This window comes from Bombina bombina, chromosome 2 (assembly GCF_027579735.1).
Source record: "Bombina bombina isolate aBomBom1 chromosome 2, aBomBom1.pri, whole genome shotgun sequence".
Lineage (NCBI taxonomy): Eukaryota > Metazoa > Chordata > Amphibia > Anura > Bombinatoridae > Bombina > Bombina bombina.
In genome coordinates, this window is record NC_069500.1 from 925,824,608 (window position 1) to 925,849,706 (window position 25,099).

Here is a 25,099-nt window from a genome sequence, read left to right on the forward strand (position 1 = left end):
ACGATGATGAATATACTGCAGAGGTATATGACTCACGCTTGGATCAGTGTGAGATACAGCTATGCCATGCGGGTTGCGTCTCCGTGACGAGACTGGATCCAGCGCAAAGTGACTTCTAGGACACCCATATAAGTACCCAGCTCGGGTATGATTCTACCTGCAAGGGGGTTCAGGTGTGTGGGGCAGATAAGTTTGTAACATCATTGAACTGTGGATGCTTCATTCATGCTCCTCTACAAAGCCCGTCCAAACGGAAGTCTAAATAGAGCTTTTTCATATGCATAAAATGTTTAGTTATATGCAGTAAAACAACTTTGCAATATACTTCCATTGCTTATTTTGCCCCTTTTCATGTAATTTAGCTCTCAAAATTGGGGATTTTCTGATTCTCAGAGCTTACAATTCAAACTGCACACTTACCAAGGCTCACTCTGCTACATATACGTCCCTAAGTGGCTTTAACAGAACACAGCTGCAAAGTAAAGCACTTTATAGAAACATAATGGCCTTATCAGCTGCAGACACAAGACCGAAATGGATCCGCCAATCGAAGCATGTAGTGGGTGGAGTTTGACTATTGAAAAACAATTATGGCTAATGCTAATTTAAAAAAAAAAAAATATTTAGACTTGGCTGAAATGTTACTTTATAGCAAGACAACAGGAATGACTTTTGTTTTTATTTCTGTGTTTTTTAGCAGGTAGTTACAATGCAAAAAACACATCTAAACAGAAGAAAAGAGCATTCCTCTTAGGATAACCAAATTTGGAAATCTACTTGATTGTAATAGAGAGATAAAATAATATGCGTTACGGAAGGGGCAACTAACTTGTAGCTGTATCTTTATAGGAAAGGACTGAATCACCCTTTCCCACTTAGAAAAATAAGTTTGTATTTTATGAGCTGTAAAAAAGAATGAATCAAACTGTTCCAGATTCACAGAAATGTCTTTTCATTACAAGGTATTTACTGTCCCTTTAAGAAATTCATTCATAGGAATGCTTATGCTCACTCATTGCACTTTTCTATTTCGAGGGACATAGATAAATCGAAAATTAAAACAAAAAATAATCATAAGCACAATACGTAAATTATTAAACCCCTTAGCGTGAATCCATTTCTCATCTCTGTACTGATATCATATTTTTACTTTTGCCAGATGTATGAAAAGTTCCTGCTGCAGGCTTGAATGTGCGAACTTGCAGTTGAGAGTTAAATGGACAGTAAAGTCAAAATTAAACGTTTATGTTTCAGATTGAACATGCAATTTTAAACAACTTTCCATTGTACTTCCATAATCAAATTTGTCTTATCTTTTATTGAAGAGTAAAACTAGGTAGGCTCATGAGAGCTCAGGAGTGCGTATGTGTCTTTAGTACTGCTGCAATAGTGTACTAAAGACACATGCACACTCCTGAGCTCTTATGAGTCTACCTAGTTTTACTCTTCAATAAAAGATAACAAGAGAATAAAGCAAATTTGAAAACAGAAGTAAATAAGAAAGTTGTTTAAAATTGCATGTTCTATGTGAAACATAAAAGTTTAATTTTGACTTTACTGTCCCTTTAAGAAGCAGAGGTTATCATCATGGAACAGCAATGCACCACTGGGAGCTACCTGCTGATTGGTTCCTGCACATATATCCCTCTTGTGATTTGCTCACCAGACATGTTCAGCTACCTCCCAGTAGTGAATTATTGCTCCTTCAACAAAGGATACACAGACAATTAAACAAATGTGATAATAGTAGTTAATTGGAATGTTATTTAAAATGGAATGCTCTATATGAATCAAGATTAAAAACAAGTTTGGGTTTCATATCCCTTTAAGTCCAATTACAGAGAATAATTTGATTACATATTTTTTGTCAATTAAAAGAAGAACAGAAATAACACATTTTTTTTACCTATTCTCCACTGAACCCCTTAATGTCAGTGTAGCTGAAGTAAGCACTGTAGAAAAACAAGTTGTGAATTCTGACTTCTGTTAGCGAGACAGACATCTAACTTTACTGTCTGCTTTTTTTTTCTGCTGCACCTGCTCCTGTCATAAACTTTGAATTAGCCTCAATCATTCCATAAACATTAAATGCTGTAGACTTCTAAAGACCCCTGTGTCTTTCATCTTGTCTGCCGCCAAACCCTGCTGCTTCCACTGCATAAACTAAAACATAAATACTAATCTGCTTGACTTCTGCAATATTTGAAAGTGTTTTCTTTTATACACAGTCACAGAGAATCCTATTATTTTTGCAATCGGATACCTCAGGCTAGTTTTTATAAAATACCAAATATCGTTATACTTTGCAACTTCATTTCACATCGGTTTTGTATATCATCCATAACATTTTTATACTTTGAAGTTTTTTTTGTTTTTTTTTAGAATGATCTGTGGTAACTCCATACTCAAAATGTTTTCATTCACGGTCAAAGGAACATTTTAGTGTCCCCAATAAATAATAGCGGTAACATTAGAAGTGTATGTCCTTATAATAAAGCAAATAAAAGTCATACACTTGCAACATCTATGCCATGTTATATAGGGGCTGAATTATCAAAGTGCGAGCGGACATGATCTCCTGTAGCGAATCATGTCCGCAGCACATCGATAAATGCCGACAGCATATGCTGTTGGCATTTATCATTGCACAAATAGTTCTAGTGAAATGCTTGTGCAATGCCGCTCCCTGCACATTCTCTGCCAATCTGTTGCTAGCAGGGGTGTCAATGAACCCGATCGTATCCGTATCTTACGACCGTTGTTTTTTAACGTCCGCTTCAGGCGGACCTGAAGCGGAGTGGGTCAGAAGCAGCATTCACGGCTTCATAAATCGACCACTTAGTCTCAAAAAGATTCAATACTCAAAAATAAAATTTGCACAAATGTATTTCAATTTCATATTCAATCATTTTTCAATATAAGTACATATGCTGCGAGTGCTCAGTGCGTTACATTCAAATACTATGCCTGACCAGAACTGTCATGTGACTCAATTTGTGCCATACAGACCACTGTTCATTCTCTGAACATGCTCAGTGTTAGACTATGGGGATCTATGATTGCTATTTAAGGGCTAGTTTCCATTAAGGTGGTAACATCTGAACTAGTGATAAAAACATGTATCTCCATTAAAGTCTAGAGAGATTTTTTAATTTACCACCAGTTCCCAAACTTTACCACCTCAATGGAAACTAGGCCTAAGTGTTTGGACACTTAAAACCCGATAGTCTAAAACTATGTGCTCGGGCAAGATAATGTAAGGAGTTTGATTAGTATGGCGAGGTCCCTCAAATAAAGGTTAGAAACACAAAATTTACCTTGCGAGACATTTATGTCACTATGCAGAGGTCCTGTGAAGGACAGAGTTCTATATTACAATATAAGGTCTAAAAAATAACAAAGATTTTGTGTGACCTCTCCATTGCGGTGAGATTTTTGTCATCTATCCCTAAGAAGCATGTATATGAAATTGTTAATCCCTTAACGACCAGGGACGTGTCAGGCATGTCCTACAAAAAATACAGTTAGTGACCAAGTACTTGTCTGACACGTCCTCTGGGGTTTGAGGCATCCTGCAATACCCTATGTTAGCCACCGATGCAGAGAGAGCCACTCTGTTGCCCTCTCTGCATCGACCAGCGATGGTACCGATCATTGGTGGGTGGGAGCCATTGCAGGGAAGCAGGTGGGCGGCCCATCACTGGAGGCCTTTCTGGATCCTGTCCTTCAAGTACGTGCAAGTTACCGAGAGCACGCAAGGGGGGGGCGAGTGTGCGAGTGTGTGTGCACGCACCCTCGATTTTAAGTACATTAAATGTATTGGAAGGAGGGAGAGGGTAATAAATGCTGGGAAAGGGATCTAGGAGTCAAGTAGGGTATTGAGGGGGGCTGTTACACTACAAAAAAATGTTTTATTTTTTATATTAAAAAATGCACAGCTGCCAGTACCCAAGATGGCGGCAAATAGATAGAGGGGGGAGGGTTAGAGAGCTGTTTGTGGTGGATCAGGGAGGTTGGGTGATAAGGGGGGACCTAACACTGCATTATATATATACATTTTTTTTATATCTAAAGCTTTTATTTTAGTACTGGCAGACTTTCTCCCAGTACTTAAGATGGCGGTGACAATTGTGAGGTAGGGGGGGAAGAAAGCTGTTTGAGGGGGTCAGGGAGGGATCAGGGGGTGGGTGGCTGATCTCTACACTAAAACTAAAATTAACCCTACAAGCTACCTAATTAACCCATTCACTGTTGGTCATAATACAAGTGTGGTGCACAGCGGAATTTAGCGGCCTATTAATTACCAAACAGCAATACCAAAACCATATACATCTGCTATTTCTGAACAAAGGGGATCCCAGAGAAGCATTTACAGCAATTTCTGCCATAATTGCACAAGCTGTTTGTAAATAATTTCAGTGAGAAATCTAAAGTTAACAATTTATTTTATTTGATCGCATTTGGCGTTGAAATATAGGCATAAAATATACCAAAATAGGCCTAGATCAATACTTTGGGTTGTCTGCTACACTACACTAAAGCTAAAATTAACCCTTAAAGCTCCCTAATTAACCCCTTCACTGCTGGGCATAATACACGTGTGGTGCGCAGCGGCATTTAGCGACCTTCTAATTACCAAAAAGTAATGCCAAAGCCAAAAATATATATACATGTGAAGGGTTATTCAGGAAGGCCTGACAGATATCAGTGTTACAATGTAACTATCGCTAATTTAGGAAAGAAAATGGTTTGGAAATAGCAAAGTGCTACTTGTACTTATTGCCCTATAACTTGCAAAAAAGCAAAGAACATTTAAACATTGGGTATTTCTAAACTCAGGACAAAATTTAGAAACTATTTAGCATGGGAGTTTTTTGGTGGTTGTGGATGTGTAACCAATTTTGGGGGTCAAAGTTAGAAAAAGTGTGTTTTTTCCCATTTTTTCATCATATTTTATAAAAAAAAATATAAGAAATTATAAGATATGATGAAAATAATGTTATCTTTAGAAAGTCTATTTAATGATGAGAAAAACTGTATATAATATGTGTGGGTACAGTAAATAAGTAAGAGGAAAATTAGAGCTAAACACAAACACCGCAGAAATGTAAAATAAGAACATTGAAAAATGGTCTGGTCACTAAGGGGTTAAAGGGATATGAAACCCACATTTTTACTTTCCTGATTCAGATAGAGCATGCAATTTTTAGCAACTTTTTATTTCAAATTTTCTTTGTTCTCTTGCTATCTTTATTTAAAAAGCAGGAATGTTAAGCTTAGGAGCTGACCCATTTTTGGTTGAGAACCGGGTTATGCTTTCTTATTGCTGGCTTAAATGTAGCCACCAATAAGCAAGCATTATCCAGGGTGCTGAACTTAAAATGGGCTGACTTGTAAGCTTTACATTCATCCTTTTTAAATAAAGATAGCAAGAGAACGAAGAAAATTTGATAATAGGAGTAAATTAGAAAGTTGTTTAAAATTGCATACTCTATCTGAATCATTAAAGAAAAAAATTGGGTTTAGTATCCCTTTAAGTGTATATCATCATGTGTGGAACCCAAATAAAAACCACCAACAAAAGACTTGAGAAAAGCCTGTTTCTTAATATTTTTTCATTTGTTTACCCAATCTCTAGTGGACAACCCAAATTCTTTGGTGATATCGTATTTTTAATTCAGATTATTCAGATGATAAATGATAGATGGAAAGAGATAGAAAAGAAAGACAGAAACCATCTAATTTGATCAGGAAGTTTTTGAACATTGAACTCTAATGGATTTAAATGGGACTTTTGCAAGAGATGGAAATTTGTTTAAAAATAAAATGCAGAAATGAAAAAGAGAATTTTTAGTTTTACAATAAAATGTGTCTAAGGGATTATGAAAGCAAAAATACAAAAGCTTTATTTTGTAGAAACTAAATAAGTATTGGTGTCATGCTTGCTGGTAGTTTTTTTGTGTTTAGTTACTACAAATACACATACTGGGGCCGATTTATTAAAGGCCAAATGGCCCTGAATGTCCCTGTTTTTGCGCGAGCCTTCAGACTCGCCGGAAACAGTAGTTTAGAAGCAGCGGTCTTAAGACCGCTGCTCCTTAACTCGTAAGCCGCCTCTGAGGCTGCGGACATCAATGCACCCGATCTCATACGATCGGGTTGATTGACACCCCCTACTAGCGCAATGTGTCGGGCGGACATGATTCGCTACAGAGGATCATGTTCCGTCTGTTAATAAATCGGCCCCACTGTGTATATTTGTAATGCATCACTATATCTGTGTGTATTGTTATGTCTAATGAAGCAACTTTGCCAATGGTGATTTTTATATGTGACAAATTTTGGGTCCCTAAGCATAAATATACCATTCTAGGGCTGATATGCTCCTGCATGTTCCACTTTACAATATTAATTAGATGTCTGTGTGCCTGATGATCTAAAATTGAGAAGCGTGGCGATAAATAAGACTTGACTCTCGCATGAGTAGACCTCACAGATTCCTATACCAATTGTGAGGAAACTTGATACGTACCCAAGGAAAGCACATTTTCAGCACACCCGCCAATACTGTGAAACTCATGTCACAATAGAAATATAAGGAACCTTTTCGAAATTTTACTTGCATTTTGTAAATTTCTGTGCACCTTAAATATGAGTTTAACTGCCTAAATTGAATATGTTTGTTTTACGTGTCATTACAGGTAATATTGCATGTGACTTCATATTACCTCTGTCTAACCCAGACATGCATACTAAATACCACATCTCTATGTCTTCTTAGCTATAAGAAGATTAAATCCATAAACTATGTGTGCAGCTGTCCATAAGGATTTAAAGGGACACTAAAGTCAAAATTAAACCTTCATGGTTCAGACAGAACATAGAATTAAAAAAAAAACTTTCCAAATTTACTTTTAAAATGTGCATAGTCTTTTTATATGCACACTCCTACTGAGCATGTGCAGAAATGAACAATATATAGTTACATGCATTTTGTGATTGGCTGAAGACTGTCACATGATACAAGGGGGGGGTGACTTAACTTTTAAATTTGCAAGAAAAAGCTATTAGTCATTTGCAATTCAAAGTATGTGCTACGGTATTGCCTTTCTAATATGTATTTGTTGATTATGTAATTCTACTGTTTTGAATGGTCCTTTAAAACCCTGATCTGTAAGTGTTACTGGGAAAGAGAATGGGTAAACGGATAAGGCTTCCAGCTAGGGTACATGCCCGTTGCTTTTGGACTGCCCATATTTAACATTGAAAAATAAGAAAATAACAGGAGGAGCTTGTTGTTGATATAAAATATGTGCACCTATAGACCAAAACAAGTCCACGATTGGTCAAAAAAGGGTCCACAGTATGTGATGCGAAAATTAAGTTCCTCAAAATCCTTCACCAGAAGCATCTACTCCTACAGAGGCTTGACATAAACCAATTGAGAAAACATAAAAAAAAAAACAAAGGAGGCGCCTCATGGTGTAGTATTTAACATTCAAATGGGTTGATTTACGAAGCAGCGATTTCTGCTTCTGACCCATTCCGCTTCAGTTCCACCTGAAGCAGAAGTTAAGAAGCAGCGGTCCTAAGAAATTGTTAATCCCTTAACGACCAGGGACGTGTCAGGCACGTCCTACAAAAAAATATAGTTAGTGACCAAGTACTTGTCTGACACGTCCTCTGGGGTTTGAGGCATCCTGCAATACCCTATGTTAGCCACCGATGCAGAGAGAGCAACTTTGTTGCCCTCTCTGCTTCGACCAGCGATGTTACCGATCATTGGTGGGTGGGAGCCATTGCAGGAAAGCAGGTGGGCGGCCCATCACTGGAGGCCTTTCCGGATCCTGTCCTTCAAGTACGTGCAAGTTACCAAGAGCACGCAAGGGGGGGCGAGTGTGCGAGTGTGTGTGCACGCACCCTCGATTTTAAGTACATTAAATGTATTGGAAGGAGGGAGAGGGTAATAAATGCTGGGAAAGAGTCAAGTAGGGTATTGGGGGGGGGGGTTGTTACACTACAGAAAAATGTTTTTTTTTATTTTTTTTATATTAAAAATGCAAGTTTTTTAGCAAACTGGGTACTGGCAGACAGCTGCCAGTACCCAAGATGGCAGCAAATAGGTAGAGGGGGGAGGGTTAGAGAGCTGTTTGTGGTGGATCAGGGAGGTTGGGTGATAAGGGGGGACCTAACACTGCATTATATATATACATATATATATATAAACCCTGATCTGTAAGTGTTACTGGGAAAGAGAATGGGTAAACGGATAAGGCTTCCAGCTAGGGTACATGCCCGTTGCTTTTGGACTGCCCATATTTAACATTGAAAAATAAGAAAATAACAGGAGGAGCTTGTTGTTGATATAAAATATGTGCACCTATAGACCAAAACAAGTCCACGATTTGTCAAAAAAGCGTCCACAGTATGTGATGCGAAAATTAAGTTCCTCAAAATCCTTCACCAGAAGCATCTACTCCTACAGAGGATTGACATAAACCAATTGAGAAAACATAAAAAAAAAACAAAGGAGGCGCCTCATGGTGTAGTATTTAACATTCAAAGGGGTTGATTTATGAAGCAGCGATTTCTGCTTCTGACCCATTCCGCTTCAGTTCCACCTGAAGCAGAAGTTAATAAGCAGCGGTCCTAAGACCGCTGCTCCTTAACTCGTCCACCACCTCTGAGATGGCGGATAGCAATCAACCCGATTGAATATGATCGGGTTGATTGACACCCCCTGCTAGCGGCCGATTGGCCGTGAATCTGCAGGGGGCAGTATCGCACCAGCAGTTCACAAGAACTGCTGGTGCAATGATACATGCAGACAGCATTTATCGATGTGCGGCGGACATGATTCGCTATAGTGGATCATCTCTGTCCGCACCATGATAAATGTACCCCAAAGTGTACACCTTAAACTTCTAAATCCAAAGTGTCAACTCACATGTAAAAAAGCACTATCATGAGTGCTAAAATAGCAGGCCGGGATCTCAGAGTGGTCCGGCAGACTCCCCTCAGCACATCCCAAGCTCTCATCACAGTGATGCTTGTATCAGCATATAAGTAGGAAAAAGACACAACACGAGCATATGTGTTTATTTCACAATAGCATTTATTAAACTTTTTATAAATTATTTTATTGTGAAATAAACATATATGCTCCTGTTGTGTCGTCTACTAACTTACATGCTGATACGAGCATCACTGTGACGAGAGCTATAAATTCTTACTTTACAGCATTTTTTCACACCTGCCTTTTTTTGCACGGTATTCTATCTACCTATATATATATATATATATATATATATATATATATATATATATATAATGAATCCAGGTAGTGCACTCTCACTTGCCAACCATAAACACAGACCAGGGTGCTTAAAGTAATATTCAATTAGATCCGGTAACAAGCACTCACTGGATTTAAGCACAGCACACTTTTATTAGGCAGTGACGTTTCGGGGCATTCACCCCTTCTTCAAAAGAAGAAGGGGTGAATGCCCCAAAACGTCACTGCCTAATAAAAGTGTGCTGTGCTTAAATCCAGTGAGTGCTTATTACCGGATCTAATTATATATATAAAAATAAAAGTCCTACATAGAACTGCACACTGTGTCAACAATGTCAAAGCGATATCCAATATTCCAGAAAAAAGGACAGCACTCACTGGTCTTAAAAAGATAAAAATTAACTTTTAATCATGTAAAAGGTTAAAACAAAGGGATAAACATGTTTATCCCTTTGTTTTAACCCTTTACATGATTCAAAGTTAATTTGTAACTTTTTAAGACCAGTGAGTGCTGTCCTTTTTCTGGAATATTATATATATATACAGGTAGCTCTCAGTTTACGCCCGGGTTAGGTTCCAGAAGGAATGGTTGTAAATCGAAACCGTTGTAAATTAAAACCCAGTTTATAATGTAAGTCAATGGGAAGTGAGGGAGATAGGTTCCAGGCCCCTCTGAAAATTGTCATAAGTAACACCTAATACATTATTTTTAAAGCTTTGAAATGAAGACTTTAAATGCTAAAAAGCATTATAAACCTAATCAAATAATCACACAACACAGAATATATAATTAAACTAAGTTAAATGAACAAAAACATTTGCTAAACAGCATTATAAACCTAATAACATAATCACACAACACAGACTTTACTTGCATTTTTCTGCAAACAGTTCTTTCTATGCATTCCAATCTGGACTGATTTATAGACAGGAAGTTCTTGTTACTTTGAAATCTGCTCGATAGCTCAGGTCTGGTTAAACTGATTAATTTCAGCTTGCTTGGCTTTGCTGCAAAACAAATGGACAGCTTCACCTACTGTCTATTTTAATCAATGCACTGCTTCTCAATGCTTTTCAATAGCAGTCACATGACTGGAAAAAAAGGTTGTTATTCTGAAACGGTGTAAATTGAACCGTTGTAAAACGAGGGCCATCTGTATATATATATATATATATATATATATATATATATAAAATATAAAAATCAATATAAGAAAATAATGCAGTCACAGAATTTTAGAATTTAGCACATATATTATAGGTGCAATATATTTTTGGTGTACAAAGGAGGGATTCTTTTTCTCTGTAAACTTTCAAAATAAATCTTTGACTTTTCTGTCCTAAACCCTTTGAGTGCTCAATTTTAAGTTTAATGTATCTCTAATAGCACCCAAGTAGTTGTCTTCCCTTTTAGATTGAGCATTACATCACTATACGGGCATCACTTTCTCAGGGACCAGTTAAACTAAGGAGTCTTTAATGGATTACTTTTTTTTTTAGACTCTTATTTACATCTGTTAGACTTGATCTAAAGTTAACTTTGCATGTGTGATGACACTATGCTAATTTAGGCTACTAGAACAGACGGAGAAAACAGTGGCTGTTTACAGAAAATCTTAACAAAATACTGTGTCATAACAAAGTACAGCAGTGAAATTCCTATCATGATAAGATTTATTTTTAGAAACGTTTAGAGTAAATAAAACTGCAGATGGGACAAAGAGGAATATTTATCTGGAACAGCTGCCAAATAGTACATTGTATACCCCTGAAGGAACTATTTACTGTTTTTTGTTTCTCTAAAAACCAAGTCCTAATTTTTTTTAATGCTGTTCCACAAACACTGGAAAAGTACAGGAACTCTCCAGGCGCTCAGTGCCAAAACAAAATCAAGGAAGCTTCTGAATGTTATCTGATGAGTTAAAGTCAGCATTGGCAGTGACTACCGTTGGGCTTACATGAGTTACCATGAAGGGTTTTGATCCTGTAGTTAATATGCAGAGTTTTAAGCAACATGTTTCAGTTAATAAGAGTCAAGTGCTGGAATAATATCACAATGCAAATAAGCAAAACATTTTGTGGGCCAAAAATATAAATGTGAACTTGAATATGTTTAGTACACAACTAATAAACACAATTAGCATTTGTTAAGTTAAAAAGAAATTAAACACTTTGCAATATAAAATGTTTAATTATGCCTAGTAAAATAACTTTTACACTTTAAATTATAATATTATAATATTTAAACAAATATATATAAATATATACCTGTATATATATATATACTATACGTGTGTGTGTGTATATATATATATATATTTATATATGTTTCCATGTAAAGTTAGCACTCTAGCATGACTTCTTAGAGCCTGAGTCATAAATGTGTCTAGGCGTACAAAAAAGACTCTTCTCTCTTTTTCAACGTTTTTACATTTATTGGTTCCAACATTTTGGCCCCAACCTGGGAGTCCAAAACGATCGTCTGTGGTTGTCATGTTCTTTGTTCAAAGGAGAATTGACTGGTATTTCGGGCTGGACTGACCTTACTTGGTGGGATCAGACTGATATACTTCAGGAGAGTTTTCCTCTATGAAAAGCACAACTGGGCTAAAAGAGACTTCTACTAGGTGGTAACTCGCCATAGAACAAGCTTCTGAGCTGTTGTTCGTTCCTGGAAGAGCGCTTCTCTCTTATATATATATATATATATATATATATATATATATATATATATATATATATATATATAAAAATAAATACACACACACCGGCCACTTTATTAGGTACACCTTGCTATTACCGGGTTGGATCCCCTTTTGCCTTCAGAACTGCCTTAATTCTTTGTGGCATAGATTCAACAAGATGTTGGAAACATTCCTTAGATATTTTGGTTAATATTGACATGATAGCATCACACAGTTGCTGCAGATTTGTTGGATGCACATCCATGATGCAAATCTCCCGTGCCACTACATCCTAAAGGTGTTCTATTGGATTGAGATCTGGTGACTGTGGAGGCCATTGGAGTACAGTGCACTCATTGTCATGTTCAAGAAACCAGTTTGAGATGATTTGAGCTTTGTGACATGGTGCATTATCCTGCTGGAAGTAGCCATCAGAAGATCGGTACACTGCAGTCATAAAGGGATGGACATGGTCAGCAAAAATACTCAGGTAGGCCGTGGCATTTAAACGATGCTCAATTGGTATTAAGGGGCCCAAAGTGTGCCAAGAAAACACCACAACCACCAGCCTGAACCGTTGATACAAGGCATGATGGATCCATGCTTTCATGTTTTTTTACACCAAATTCTGACCCCACCATCTGAATGTTGCAGATGAAATCGAGACTCATCAGACCAGACAACGTTTTTTCAATCTTCTATTGTCCAATTTTGGTGAGCCTGTACGAATTGTAGCCTCAGTTTCCTTTTCTTAGCTGACAGGAGTGGCACCCGGTGTGATCTTCTGCTGCTGTAGCCCAGCTGCTTCAAGGTTTGACATATTGTGTAGATGATATTCTGCATACCTTGGTTGTAACAAGTCGTTATTTGAATTATTGTTGCCTTTCTATCATAGAAAAACAGAATCCTGAGCACTCGGAGGGGAAAATAAAATACTGATCTTTAATAATTAAAGATTAAAAATGCATACTACCTGCCATATACATGCAGGGGTCAAGGAAAAGGACTGTACTGACGCGTTTTGCGTCTCTAGTTGTGCTTAGTCATAGGATACACAGTAAACAAGCCAACTTACATTTAAGGTGGACCCAGCCAATCAGGTGCCAGGATACGGACCAAAATTGGATACGCCCCTCCAAAAGCATAAGGTGGTATTGCATAATGAAAGATTAAAAACATTAATCGTAGATAAAATCAATAGTACATGATCCTTGAAAATTGCTTACAGGTTTTGAGGAGAATATAATATTATATTAAATATGAACATATAGTCCTGAAAAGTAATAAAGTGTTTTTTTTCTAAGCTTAGCTCATTTTTAATTTTAGTTCAAGACAAAGTAGTAATACTCCTAAAAAGAGGAGAGGAAACACAGAAAAGTGTGTATAATGATCTGGAGTTCAACTATAATATCTATAGCCTCTGAAAATTTTAATAAAGGAAATTGAGGGACCAAACAGAAGAGATAAGATTAGAAAATGCAAAAAAAAAGGGGAAATAATAAATGCAAAATTTAGAAAATAAAGAAAATGTATTTGTGAAATACGAGACATCCCATTCTAGGTTCATACCTTTAGGGTGTCTCGTATCTAATTTCAAGAACTAAAATAGCTCTCTTTTGGTTAGAAACCTATGTATGTCACCCCCTTAGGGTATCTTTTTACTATTTCTATGATCTGCACCCCAAAATCTGGAATACTGATGAGGTGCAGGCCATTGAAATGTTTGTTTTTGGCAGAGTCTTTGTTGAAGTTTTGTACATCCCTAATGTGTTCTCTGACTCTGTTCTGGAATTCACGAGAGGTTTGGCCAACGTACTGTAAATTGCAATGGCTGCAAGTTATTAAATATACAACCCATTTTGTTGTACATGTTGCATACAAGTTGATGTCAAATAGTCTGTTTGTGACTGAGTAGAAAAATGTATTACCTACTATTACTGTTTGGTAAGATATGCAATAAAAGTTGTTACGTTTAAAGTTCCCCATACGGTGAAGCCAGGTTGTAGTGTTTTTTTTCTAGTTTGAACCATGCTTGGAGAAAGCTTTGAACTCAGAGTTTCTGGTTTTCTGGGAACAGATTTACATTTGTTGAAAACGGTGCCAAGGCATTATCATTATTTAAGAGTTTGATATGTTTTTTCGCAATGCCAACAACCTTGTCATAATGCAAAAAGTATGGGGTACTAAGAACAATTGACCCTTGTGGAAATGAGTTCCTAGGTGTTTTATTCGATGGTTGGCATGCTCTCGCTTCTTCCTGGGCAGAGCAGGGTGTATTATAATTGTAACCCCTGTTAAGGAGCCTGCTTTTTAATTCCTCAGATTGCTGATTGTAAGTTTGATCACAATTAGTGTTCCTCCTTAGTCTGAGAAATTGACTCTTAGGTATAGAGTTTAGTAAGTGAGGTGGATGTGCACATAGAACATGCATGATGGTGTTGCCTGCTGTGGGTTTCTGGTAAGTACTGGACACAAAGTCACCAGAAACCACCATACTCTCAAGTGTTAGATCTGAAAAAATAATTTTGATGGAATTTGTTTCACCAGTGAATTATAATTTGACATCATTATCATTAGGATAATTTAGAAATTCTATGATGGTAAAATTTCCATCATCTTTGGTGTCTATTATGAATATCATATCATCGATGAACCGGTTATAAAAAAACAATATCATCAATGTACAGATTACTGTCAGAAAAAATGTAATGGAGTTCCCACCAACCCACAAATAAATCAGCATAAGAGGGGGCGAATTTCGCCCCCATGGCTGTGCCACAAAGTTGAAGATAAAAGGTTTGATCAAACAAAAAATAGTTATGGTTTAGCAGGAACTCCAAACATTCACACAGGAAGATTTTTTCTTCCTCCTGATAGAGAGTATTCCTATCCAAAAAACCACTTAACTGCTCTAATCCCTATGTTGTGGTGGATACAGGAATATAGGGACTTTATGTCAATAACCGCCCAAAAAAAGGTGTTTTTACATTTAATTTTCTTTAGATTATCCAGTAGATGGCTGCAGTCCCTCAAGTAGCTGTATAAGCTAATAACTAGGGGCTGGAGAATGGAGTCCATCCACTTGGACACAGGCTCCAAAAGGGAGCCTATGCCCGAGACAATGGGCCTACCCGTGGGGGATCTTAAATCCTTGTGGATCTTGGGTACATAATGGAAGATGGGGGTTACTGGTGATTTGGGAACTTAAAGTTCCACCTCTTTTTTTTGTAAGATACCCAAGGCTATTCCATGATGCAAAGTAGCAAGATCTTTTTTGAATTTCTATCATCTCGAATCAGTCTGCCCATTCTCCTCTGACATCAACAAGGCATTTTTGTCAACACAACTGCCGCTCACTTTTTCTCTTTTTTGGACCATTCTCTGTAAACCCTAGAGATAGTTGTGTGGGCCAATCCCAGTAGATCAGCAGTTATTGAAATACTCTGACCAGCCCGTCTGGCACCAACAACCATGCCTCATTTAAAGTCACTTAAATCCCCTTTCTTCTCCATTCTGATGCTCGGTTTGAACTTCAGCAAGTCATCTTCACCATGTCTAGATGCCTAAATGCATTGAGTTGCTGCCATGTAATTGGCTGATTAGCAATTTGTGTTACCAAGAAATTGAACAGGAGTACCTAATAAAGTGGCCAGTGAGTGTATATATATATATATATATATATATATATATATATACATACTATTCTCAGCCTAATCTTTGCTTTATGTTCATCATTATACCTAGCATTTATTTACTGTTTAATATCCCTTTAATCTAAAGAGGCATCTACATTAAAGTGACACTAGTGTCAAAATTAAACTTTTACGATTGAGATAGAGCAGGCAATTTTAAGAGACTTTCCTATTTACTTTCATTATCAAGATGTGCATTTTATATGCACAATTTCTGAGGCCCCAGCTTCGACTAAGAATTTGCACAGTTCACATATCTATATATTCTATATGAGTTTGTGATTGGCTGATGACTGTCACGTGATACAGGGGACTGAAAATAAAAGGAAATTCTGAAATTTGTTAGGAAAAATTCTATTGCTCATTTAAAATTCAGAGTAAGTGCAATTGCAACGTATTTTTTATTATGCACTTCTTGATTATGAAAATATATTAAAATGTAATGCTCCTTTAATAGGATGTCTGTAACTAATTAATCTCCAATCTTACTGAACCCAGCTATCTGTCAGGATTCAATTAAATCTCATCTGTTCATTTGCGCTTATCCGTGATTAGATTTTTTTAAATAGCTTCTGCAGTTATTCACCTCTTTAACTGTGTTTTTACACTAATTCCTCTCTATGCGCAGAATAGTAAAAACATATCTGCAAATCAGGCAAATGAGGTTTAACTTCTAATGTAGAGAGACACAGCTTCTGGAAAAATATCCCTTGTACTGAGGATACCTCACATGATAATAGAATTTAAAATTTGAACTGCAAGAGAGCACAGCTGAATTAAACACAGGTGGTGTTGGGTGAAGTGTAGATCCCCACTGGGCAGAAAATAGTAGGAATGCTGGTATCATGCAAAATATAACCCAGTTTGAGACTATTTAATTCAGCTTCTTGATTAATGCTGTATGGCACTGGGTAATGTTTGTTTGTCTAAACCAGATTTTCTAAATAACTCTTTAATGATGGAATAGGATAAAAAAAACATACAAGGTATGAGAGGAAAGTCATCTCACAGGATATGTTTTATAAAATCAGACACAATTAAATTGCAGAGTATGGAAATGTTAATGTTCATATGCAGGACAATTTCCTATTCACACTAGGAAAGCATTTAAATTTGCATTATGTACCCAGATAAAAATAGACAGATAAAAATAGTATGATGTTTGTTGTGTTACATTTTAATATTAATGAAAGGGATTTTTTTACAATACAGATATTTTTATTTGCAAAAAAAAAAAAGTAAACAAATGGTAAAATAAAAAGTATATAGAAGGATTATTTCAAATACATAGGGATATTATAAACTAAACAAATGGATATAAACATCCAAATATGCAAAATGATGCATTTATGATGCATAAGGCCAAGGGCCTGAATTATCAAATGGCGGGTGGACATGATTTAGCCCGACATCGCTAAATGCCAACAACATACGCTGTCTGCATTTAACATTGCACAAGCAGTTCTGGTGAACTGCTTTTGCAATGACGTCCCCTGCAGATCCGTTGCCAACCGGTCGTTAGCAGGGGGTGTCAATCAACCCGATCGTACTTGATCGGGCTGATTGCTGTCCGCCGCCTCAACTCAACTCCACCTCAACTCCGGCCTGGAGGCTCGCATGGAAACAGGGGTATTCAGGGCCATTTCGCCCTTGATAATTTGGCCCCCAAGTGCGAATTATAGACTCATTGGTACTTTACTGACATTAACAAAAGAGGAGCAGGACTTAAGAACTATTAAAGAGTAAAAATACAAAATAAGCTGAGTTTGATACCATATACTGTGGTTGCACACAAAAATAGAGACTACCTCCAGTAAAAGCACAATAAGGACTTGAGTACTAAGTGTATACTGTATGTACACAGCCTAGTGTGTAATGAGAAGCCACAATGTTAACAATAGTCAAAGTATTTAACTTGATACATCCTTGAGATTCAAAGGATGTGCATTCCAACAATCATACACCTAGATTACGAGTCTTGCGTTAGTCTTAAAAAGCAGTTTTTAGTGGTCCCAACGCTGCTTTTTAACGCCCGCTGGTATTACGAGTCAGGCAGGATTTTAAGGGGATTTTAGCTTACCGCAAATCCCCTTACGTCAATTGCGTATCCTATTTTTTTAATGGGATTTGCCTAACGCCGGTATTACGATCGCCTGAAAAAGTGAGCGGTAGACCCTCTCCTGTCCAGACTCCTACCGCATTTAAAAGTCAGTAGTTAAGAGTTATATGGGCTAACGCTGTAACATAAAGCTCTTAACTAAAGTGCTACAAAGTACACTAACACCCATAAACTACCTATTAACCCCTAAACCGAGCCCCCCCCACATCGCAAACACTATAATAAAATTATTTAACCCCTAATCTGCCGACCGGACATCGCCACCACTTTAATAAATGTATTAACCCATAAACCGTCGCACTCCTGCCTCGCAAACACTAGTTACATTTTATTAACCCCTAATCTGCCGTCCCTAACATCGCCGACACCTACCTACATTTATTAACCCCTAATCTGCCGCCCCAACGTCGCCGCTACTATATTAAATTTATTAACCCCTAAATCTAAATCTAACCCTAATTAACTTAAATATAATTTAATTAAAACGAAATTAAATTACTACTATTAAATAAATTAATCCTATTTTAAACTAAATATTTACCTATAAAAGAAAACCCTAATAAAGCTTCAATATAAATAATAATTACATTGTAGCCATCTTAGGGTTTCTTTTTATTTTACAGGCAACTTTGTATTTATTTTAACTAGGTACAATAGTTATTAAATAGTTATTAACTATTTAATAATTACCTAGCTAAAATAAGTACAAAAGTACCTGTAAAATAAACCCTACGTTACAATTACACCTAACACTACACTATAATTAAACTAATTACCTAAACTACCTACAATTAATTACAATTAAATAAAATAAACTAAATTACGGAAAAAGCCCACTAAATTACAGAAAATAAAAAAAGAATTACAAGAATTTTAAACTAATTACACCTAATCTAATCCCCCTAATAAAATAAAAAAGTCTGCCAAAATAATAAAATTCCCTATACTAAATGACAAATAGTCCTTAAAAGGGCCTTTTGCTGGCCCTTAGGTTTAGGGGTTAATAAATTTATTATAGTGGCGGCGACGTTGGCGGCAGCAAATTAGCGTTGTTGGGGGCAGTAGATTAGGGGTTCATAAGTATAATGTAGGTGGCGGCGGTGTCCGGAGCGGCAGATTAGGGGTTAATAATTATAATGTAGGTGTCAGCGATAGCGGGGGCGGCAGATTAGGGGTTAATAAGTGTAAGGTTAGGGGTGTTTAGACTCGGGGTTCATGTTAGGGTGTTAGGTGCAGACATAAATTTCATTTTCCCGTAGGAAACAATGGGGCTGCGTTAGGAGCTGAACGCTGCTTTTTTGCAGGTGTTAGTTTTTTTTTCAGCCAACTCAGCCCCATTGTTTCCTATGGGGAAATCGTGCACAAGAACGTTTTGCCAGCTTACCGCTACCGTAAGCAACGCTGGTATTACAGTGAGATGTGGAGCAAAATTTTACTCAACGCTCACTTTTCTGAGGCTAACGCCGACTTGAAGAAAACCTGTAATACCAGCGTTGGCTTAAGTGAGCGGTAAGAAAAAAAGGCTTGTTAGCCCCGCACAGCCTTACCGACAAAAACTCGTAATCTAGGCGATAGTGTTTTGGAATAAAAGAAGGGCCATTAAAGTAAAAAATTAACAAATTAGAACATGTAATTTTAAGACTAGCAACCCTGGATCGTAACTGGGCACTTCCGGTAGGAGGCGCATGGCGAGAAGCTGTGAGGAGTGAGGAGGCTCGCTGTGCGACACCCCCGCCGATACTGCACTGGCAAACGTGCAGAGCATTTGCCGCCCGTTGGATGCGGATGAATACCGCAACCCAGAGGCCTGAACGGTGGAGCTTGGCTGCCGTTACTGCTCGGGAAGTGCCTTTAAAGCCTTTTGACCGCCTGGCTACGGTCACGCTGGTAGATCAGCACAGGAGGAGGCGGAGACCATATCCCTGCTGCTCGAGACCCGACCTCAGCATGGCTGCTGCAGAGTGAGACGGAACCCCAGAGTCGAGGTGGGGAAACATTTGGAAAACCCTCACGGTCAGAGCCGAAGCAACGCCGACGCCGACAAGCTGAGCAACTCCAGACCCCCCCGCCTGGTTGGGGGAGAGCGACGGAGACGCTCTAACTCGCCTGCCTGCTCGGACCAGCTACACATGGTCTGACTAGAGTGAATCCCACAACGAAAAGTCCCAGAGCTCGTCTGGGCGAAGGTAAGCAGAGAAAGATAAGAAGAGGAGGTTGTTTTGCACAGACTATAACTTTTAGCAAGTTTCATAAACCCACAGCTACCATAAAACAAATCACTACAGTTTACACATAGCTGGGTTATCGATAAAACGTTCAAGGTGGATTATATCAGTTACAAGAGCATAATAACTGTAATTGCATGTTTGTAGCACCACTGCTCATTTAAGGTGTTACACATACCACCTGAAATATTTGATATTAGTAGGTGGATCACGCCATAACAACCGGCTGGACTCCCCGGATAACCGCAGTTCAGACACATGTGGGAAATACCTAGGATCATTATAAGTTGTGTGGCTCCCAGCGGAAGCTTGGAAAAGGATAAGGCAGCTGACTTTCCCTAGAGAGAGTCCTATATCACGGCCGGTTACCATACTTATCTGTTGGAGTCATGATGTTTGTTAATTTTTTTGTTTAGGGGCGATATTAGCCATTTAAACAGACTACATATTGACTATTTCATCGCAGAAAAACGCCCCTTTAAGCAAGGTCACCCTATATAACATGTCTGTCAGAAATCTGTACTTAATATGTGATGAATATTATTGTCTCGTAGCCCATTGTTTGACTTAAGATTGCAATATTCAGGCATATAGATAAGGTCCTTTAAGAATTTGTTTTAGGTACCTACTACATCAGATGATGTATATATGTTATATGGTTATATATGGGTAATAATCGAAAGGAGGAAAACTTTTTTCTTTTTTGCTTTTGTTTTTCTTTTTTTTTTTCTCCCCTTCATCCATTGCACATTTCTCCCCAACAACAGTAACTAACCTTACTAACTGTTATCACAAATATCGCATTATATAACTGTTGTGGGGCGATAACTGTATGACTAAAGTGCATAAGCTATTCGTGATTTAATGTATATGGAGTTTAGCTTATAGTAGCAATTGTAATCTGAGCCTGCATAACTATACTTAATTATTAAGTGAACGTTGCCCCTGAAAAAAAAAAAAAAAAAAAAGAAAGAAAGAAGGGAGACAGAGAACAGAAAAAGAAAAAAAAAAAAACGTACATCTGAGTATTAAATAGAGAATAATCGCATTGTTAATATTATTTATATTAGTGGAACAACTGGACAGATTTCACTGTAAATATTTGGCACTATTGGAAAGCAGCTTATTAATGTTCAATTAGAGTTTTATTGTTAATGGCGAAACTATTGACAGGACCCCTGAATAATACCTGTTGATACAAGTATCATCTTAGAAACATATGGGAAGATATTTCTGTTTGGAGTGCGAATCTAGCAGACAAGCAATTTAGGATAACACTTTCTGGGCCAAACGGTGGTATAGGCAGTTCTAGGATTTTTTAGTTAGGAACACCAACAGAGACTGCCCATTACATATTTTTTCCCTCTGTCCTTCTCTCTTTTCTGGCAATTGCATTAACCACTATCACCAGGGGGTTATCCCCATTACTAGATTTAACCAGTACCTCACTTTCTCACACTTCCCAGTACACTCACTCCACGCACTCTCCCCCTCACCCACTCCCTTCTCACTATCACTCGCACCCCCTTTCGCCCCCCTTTTTTTTTTTTTTTTTTTTTTTTTTTTTCACCTCCTTCCCGCACTACTTTTGGCACATGTCGATAAAGTAATATATGGATAAGTTTTTATCACATAGCGTGCACGCAATGCCAGCCAAGACAAAAGACAGTCGGAAACCTAGGAGTAGCCTAGAACCCAATTTTGAACCAAGACCAGACACAAGTAGCTTAAACATAAACAAAACAGACATCGATGAAATATCCAAACAGGTAGCCCATTTGCTACTCCCACAGTTTGAATCTATTAAACTGGAGATTTCCACGCTGTCTTTTGAAATGAAAAATTTCACTACAAGATTAGCAGACGCAGAAACCAGAATATCAGATGTGGAGGATTCCACATATAAACTAGAACAAATCAGTCAACAGCACAACACTCAAATTAAGGAGCTAAGTGAGAAACTGGAAGACCTTGAGGATAGATCACGCAGGAATAATTTAAAAATAATTGGTTTGCCAGAAAGCCCCATGTATCAGGATCTTATTCATTTTGCAGCAATAAAATTACCACAACTCCTGGGACTTAACCAACAAACACAGCCAATACAGGTAGAAAGAGCCCATCAGTTGGGAAGTCTTAGACAACTTGAACCAGGTAGCATACAGAAGCGCCCCATCATGGTGAAATATCTAAACTTCTATGATAAAACCAACATATTAAGGGCCTACAGAAAAATGCAAAACATAGAAATAGACCAGAATAGAATTTTACTATTTCAGGATTACTCACTGCAGACATCTAACAAACGGAGGGCAATGGCCCCATACTGCACTACATTAATAAACCAAGGCCTCTCGGCCAGGCTAATTTACCCCGCTAAAAAAAAAAAAAAAAAAAAAAAAAAAAAAAAAAAGACTAGCAACCCTGAACCTCTATTTTTTTTAGCCACTGATACTTATATTATCCAATCTGCTTTTTTCTCTTGGTAACCTTTGTTGAAAAGCATACCTGGGTAGGCTCAGAAACAACAATTGCCAGTAGCTGCTAATTTTTGGCTGTACATACATGTATCTTGTCACTGGCACAATGGACTGCTAAGAGAGGGGGTGCACAAAAGTAAAGTGAATAATGATGTATCAAATAGAGGGATGAATACATATACTCCTATCTACAACAATACAAAGATGTATAATAATTGTCCCAGAATAGGGTCAGTGCAATGCACTATCCACAATGTGTAGAAACCTCCACAGGTCAAAGGATAATGGTGGCTGCTCTCCTCCTCACAGATAAATCCAGATAAGACTATGAAGTGAAACACAAAACTGAGGGGCGCCTCCTGTGTAGATCAACCAAATATGTGAAAAAAACAGAAGCCAAAAAAAGGTACTCACATTTGGCAATAGCACCCTAGTGTGCTAGTAGTGACAGGCTGATATCTCTGGGTGTATCAGCTCACCCTCTCTCCTGGTTTTGCAACACTGACTAGATCACAAGCAGAATACAAGGTTTGCATCAGTGTGGCACTCCCACAGGAAAACATAAGGTGCTTTCACTATGATCAAGTTTAAAATGTGTTTATTAAAAACAATACATTGAAAACATAAGCAATGAGTAAAAATAGGGGTGTCAAAGTTTTACCCCTTATATGAAATGCGTTTCTCGGCTATTACCAGCCGTTTCATCAGGCATTTAGCACCTTACACAGTTCAATGCTATTTAAATCTTTAGTGAACCAATGAACAAACACACCACCCATTATGGGCATGTTGGATACACATATGTTAATGATAACCCAATAATTTGTTCCAGTCTTCCAAATACATCCAAATATAATATATTCTTTGCAAAACATATATATATATATATATATATATATATATATACATACAGGTAGCCCTCAGTTTACGCCGGGGTTAGGTTCCAGAAGGAATGGTTGTAAATTGAAACCGTTGTAAATTGAAACCCAGTTTATAATGTAAGTCAATGAGAAGTGAGGGAGTAAGGTTCGAGGCCCCTCTCAAAATTGGTATAAGTAACACCTAATACATTATTTTTAAAGCTTTGAAATGAAGACTTTAAATGCTAAACAGCATTATAAACCTAATAAAATAACCACACAACACAGAATATATAATTAAACTAAGTTAAATGAAATAAAACATTTGCTAAACAGAATTATAAACCTAATAAAATAATCACACAACACAGACTTTACATGCATTTTTCTGCAAACAGTTCTTTCTATGCATTCCAATCTGGACTGATTTATAGACAAGAAGATATTGTTCCTTTGCAAGCTGCTCGATAGCTCAGGTTTGGTTAAACTAATTAATTTCAGCTTGCTTGGTTTGCATATCTTTGCTGCAACACAAGCGGACAGCTCCACCTACTAGCTATTTTAATCAATGCACTGCTTCTCAATGTTTTTTAATAGCAGTCACATGACTGAAAAAAAAGGTTGTTATTCTGAAACAGTGCAAATTGAACTGTTGTAAACTGGGGGCCACCTGTATATATATATATATATATATATTCTCAGGCAAATAACAATCTTCATGGCCCATGTCGATCTAACCACGCAGTCACTAAACAATTCAATTGGGTGTTTTTTGGCTAAGAAAACACCTGATTAATAAGGACCCTAAGAAGAAACCCTCAGCACTGATGTTCCATATTCCATACAGATAACAACTGATGATGTCATGTGGTCTTCTGCATCCAACGGGTTCTGGCAAAAATATTTTAACATTTAGAAATAGTACCCACTCATAAGCATAATATACATTTTTGAGTGCAATGTCCAATGTAAGCAACCCCCACATACACATTAACTTTCTTGTAAAACGAAGTTAACTGCAAAATAATTGTGATTCAATTTGAAATATGTTATTGGGACAAATGTTATCTTTAAATAAAAGGAAGAGTCTGAGGCAATTTCAAAGAAAATGTCTGTTTAAAAATAAAAATAAATACAACTTTTAATAAGCAGAAGATAATATAGGGATTCATCTTTACTGTTATTATAGCAAAGCAAAGTAATTGGACTGATATAGTAGCAGAATCATTCTGAGAGCAGATGTTGTGATTATCTAATTTTGCTGTTATCCTTTTAACAAATTTTATTTAGCTGGAAAAGAAACTTTGGTGCACAATGGCAAGACTTTCCAACAGATTTTACTTATTTTCTTTTTCTTTTTTTTTTAATTGTTGCTCTTGAGAAGTCTTGTACAGCTTCTAGGTCCTCAATCATCATCATAACAGAAAAAGCCAAACATGTCACCTCCTCCCTAATGCACAGCTGCAGACGAAGGCTTCAGGAAGCACCTTCAGCTACCGCTTTGTCATTTCAGAACAGGCAGGAAACAGCAGACTAATTATTATAAATGTGGATTCAGCGCCAGTGTGGTTCATTGCAGATGGTGGAGGTAAATGGCCGTGACAGATCAAGACCTCATTAGAAAGGGAGGGTGAATGAATCCTGTTATGGTTTTATAATGCTCTCTCCCAGCATCATCTATCTCCTTTCACTAAAACACCAAGAGGGATCATGAGATTTTTCTCAAGGGGCTTTGTGTTAATGC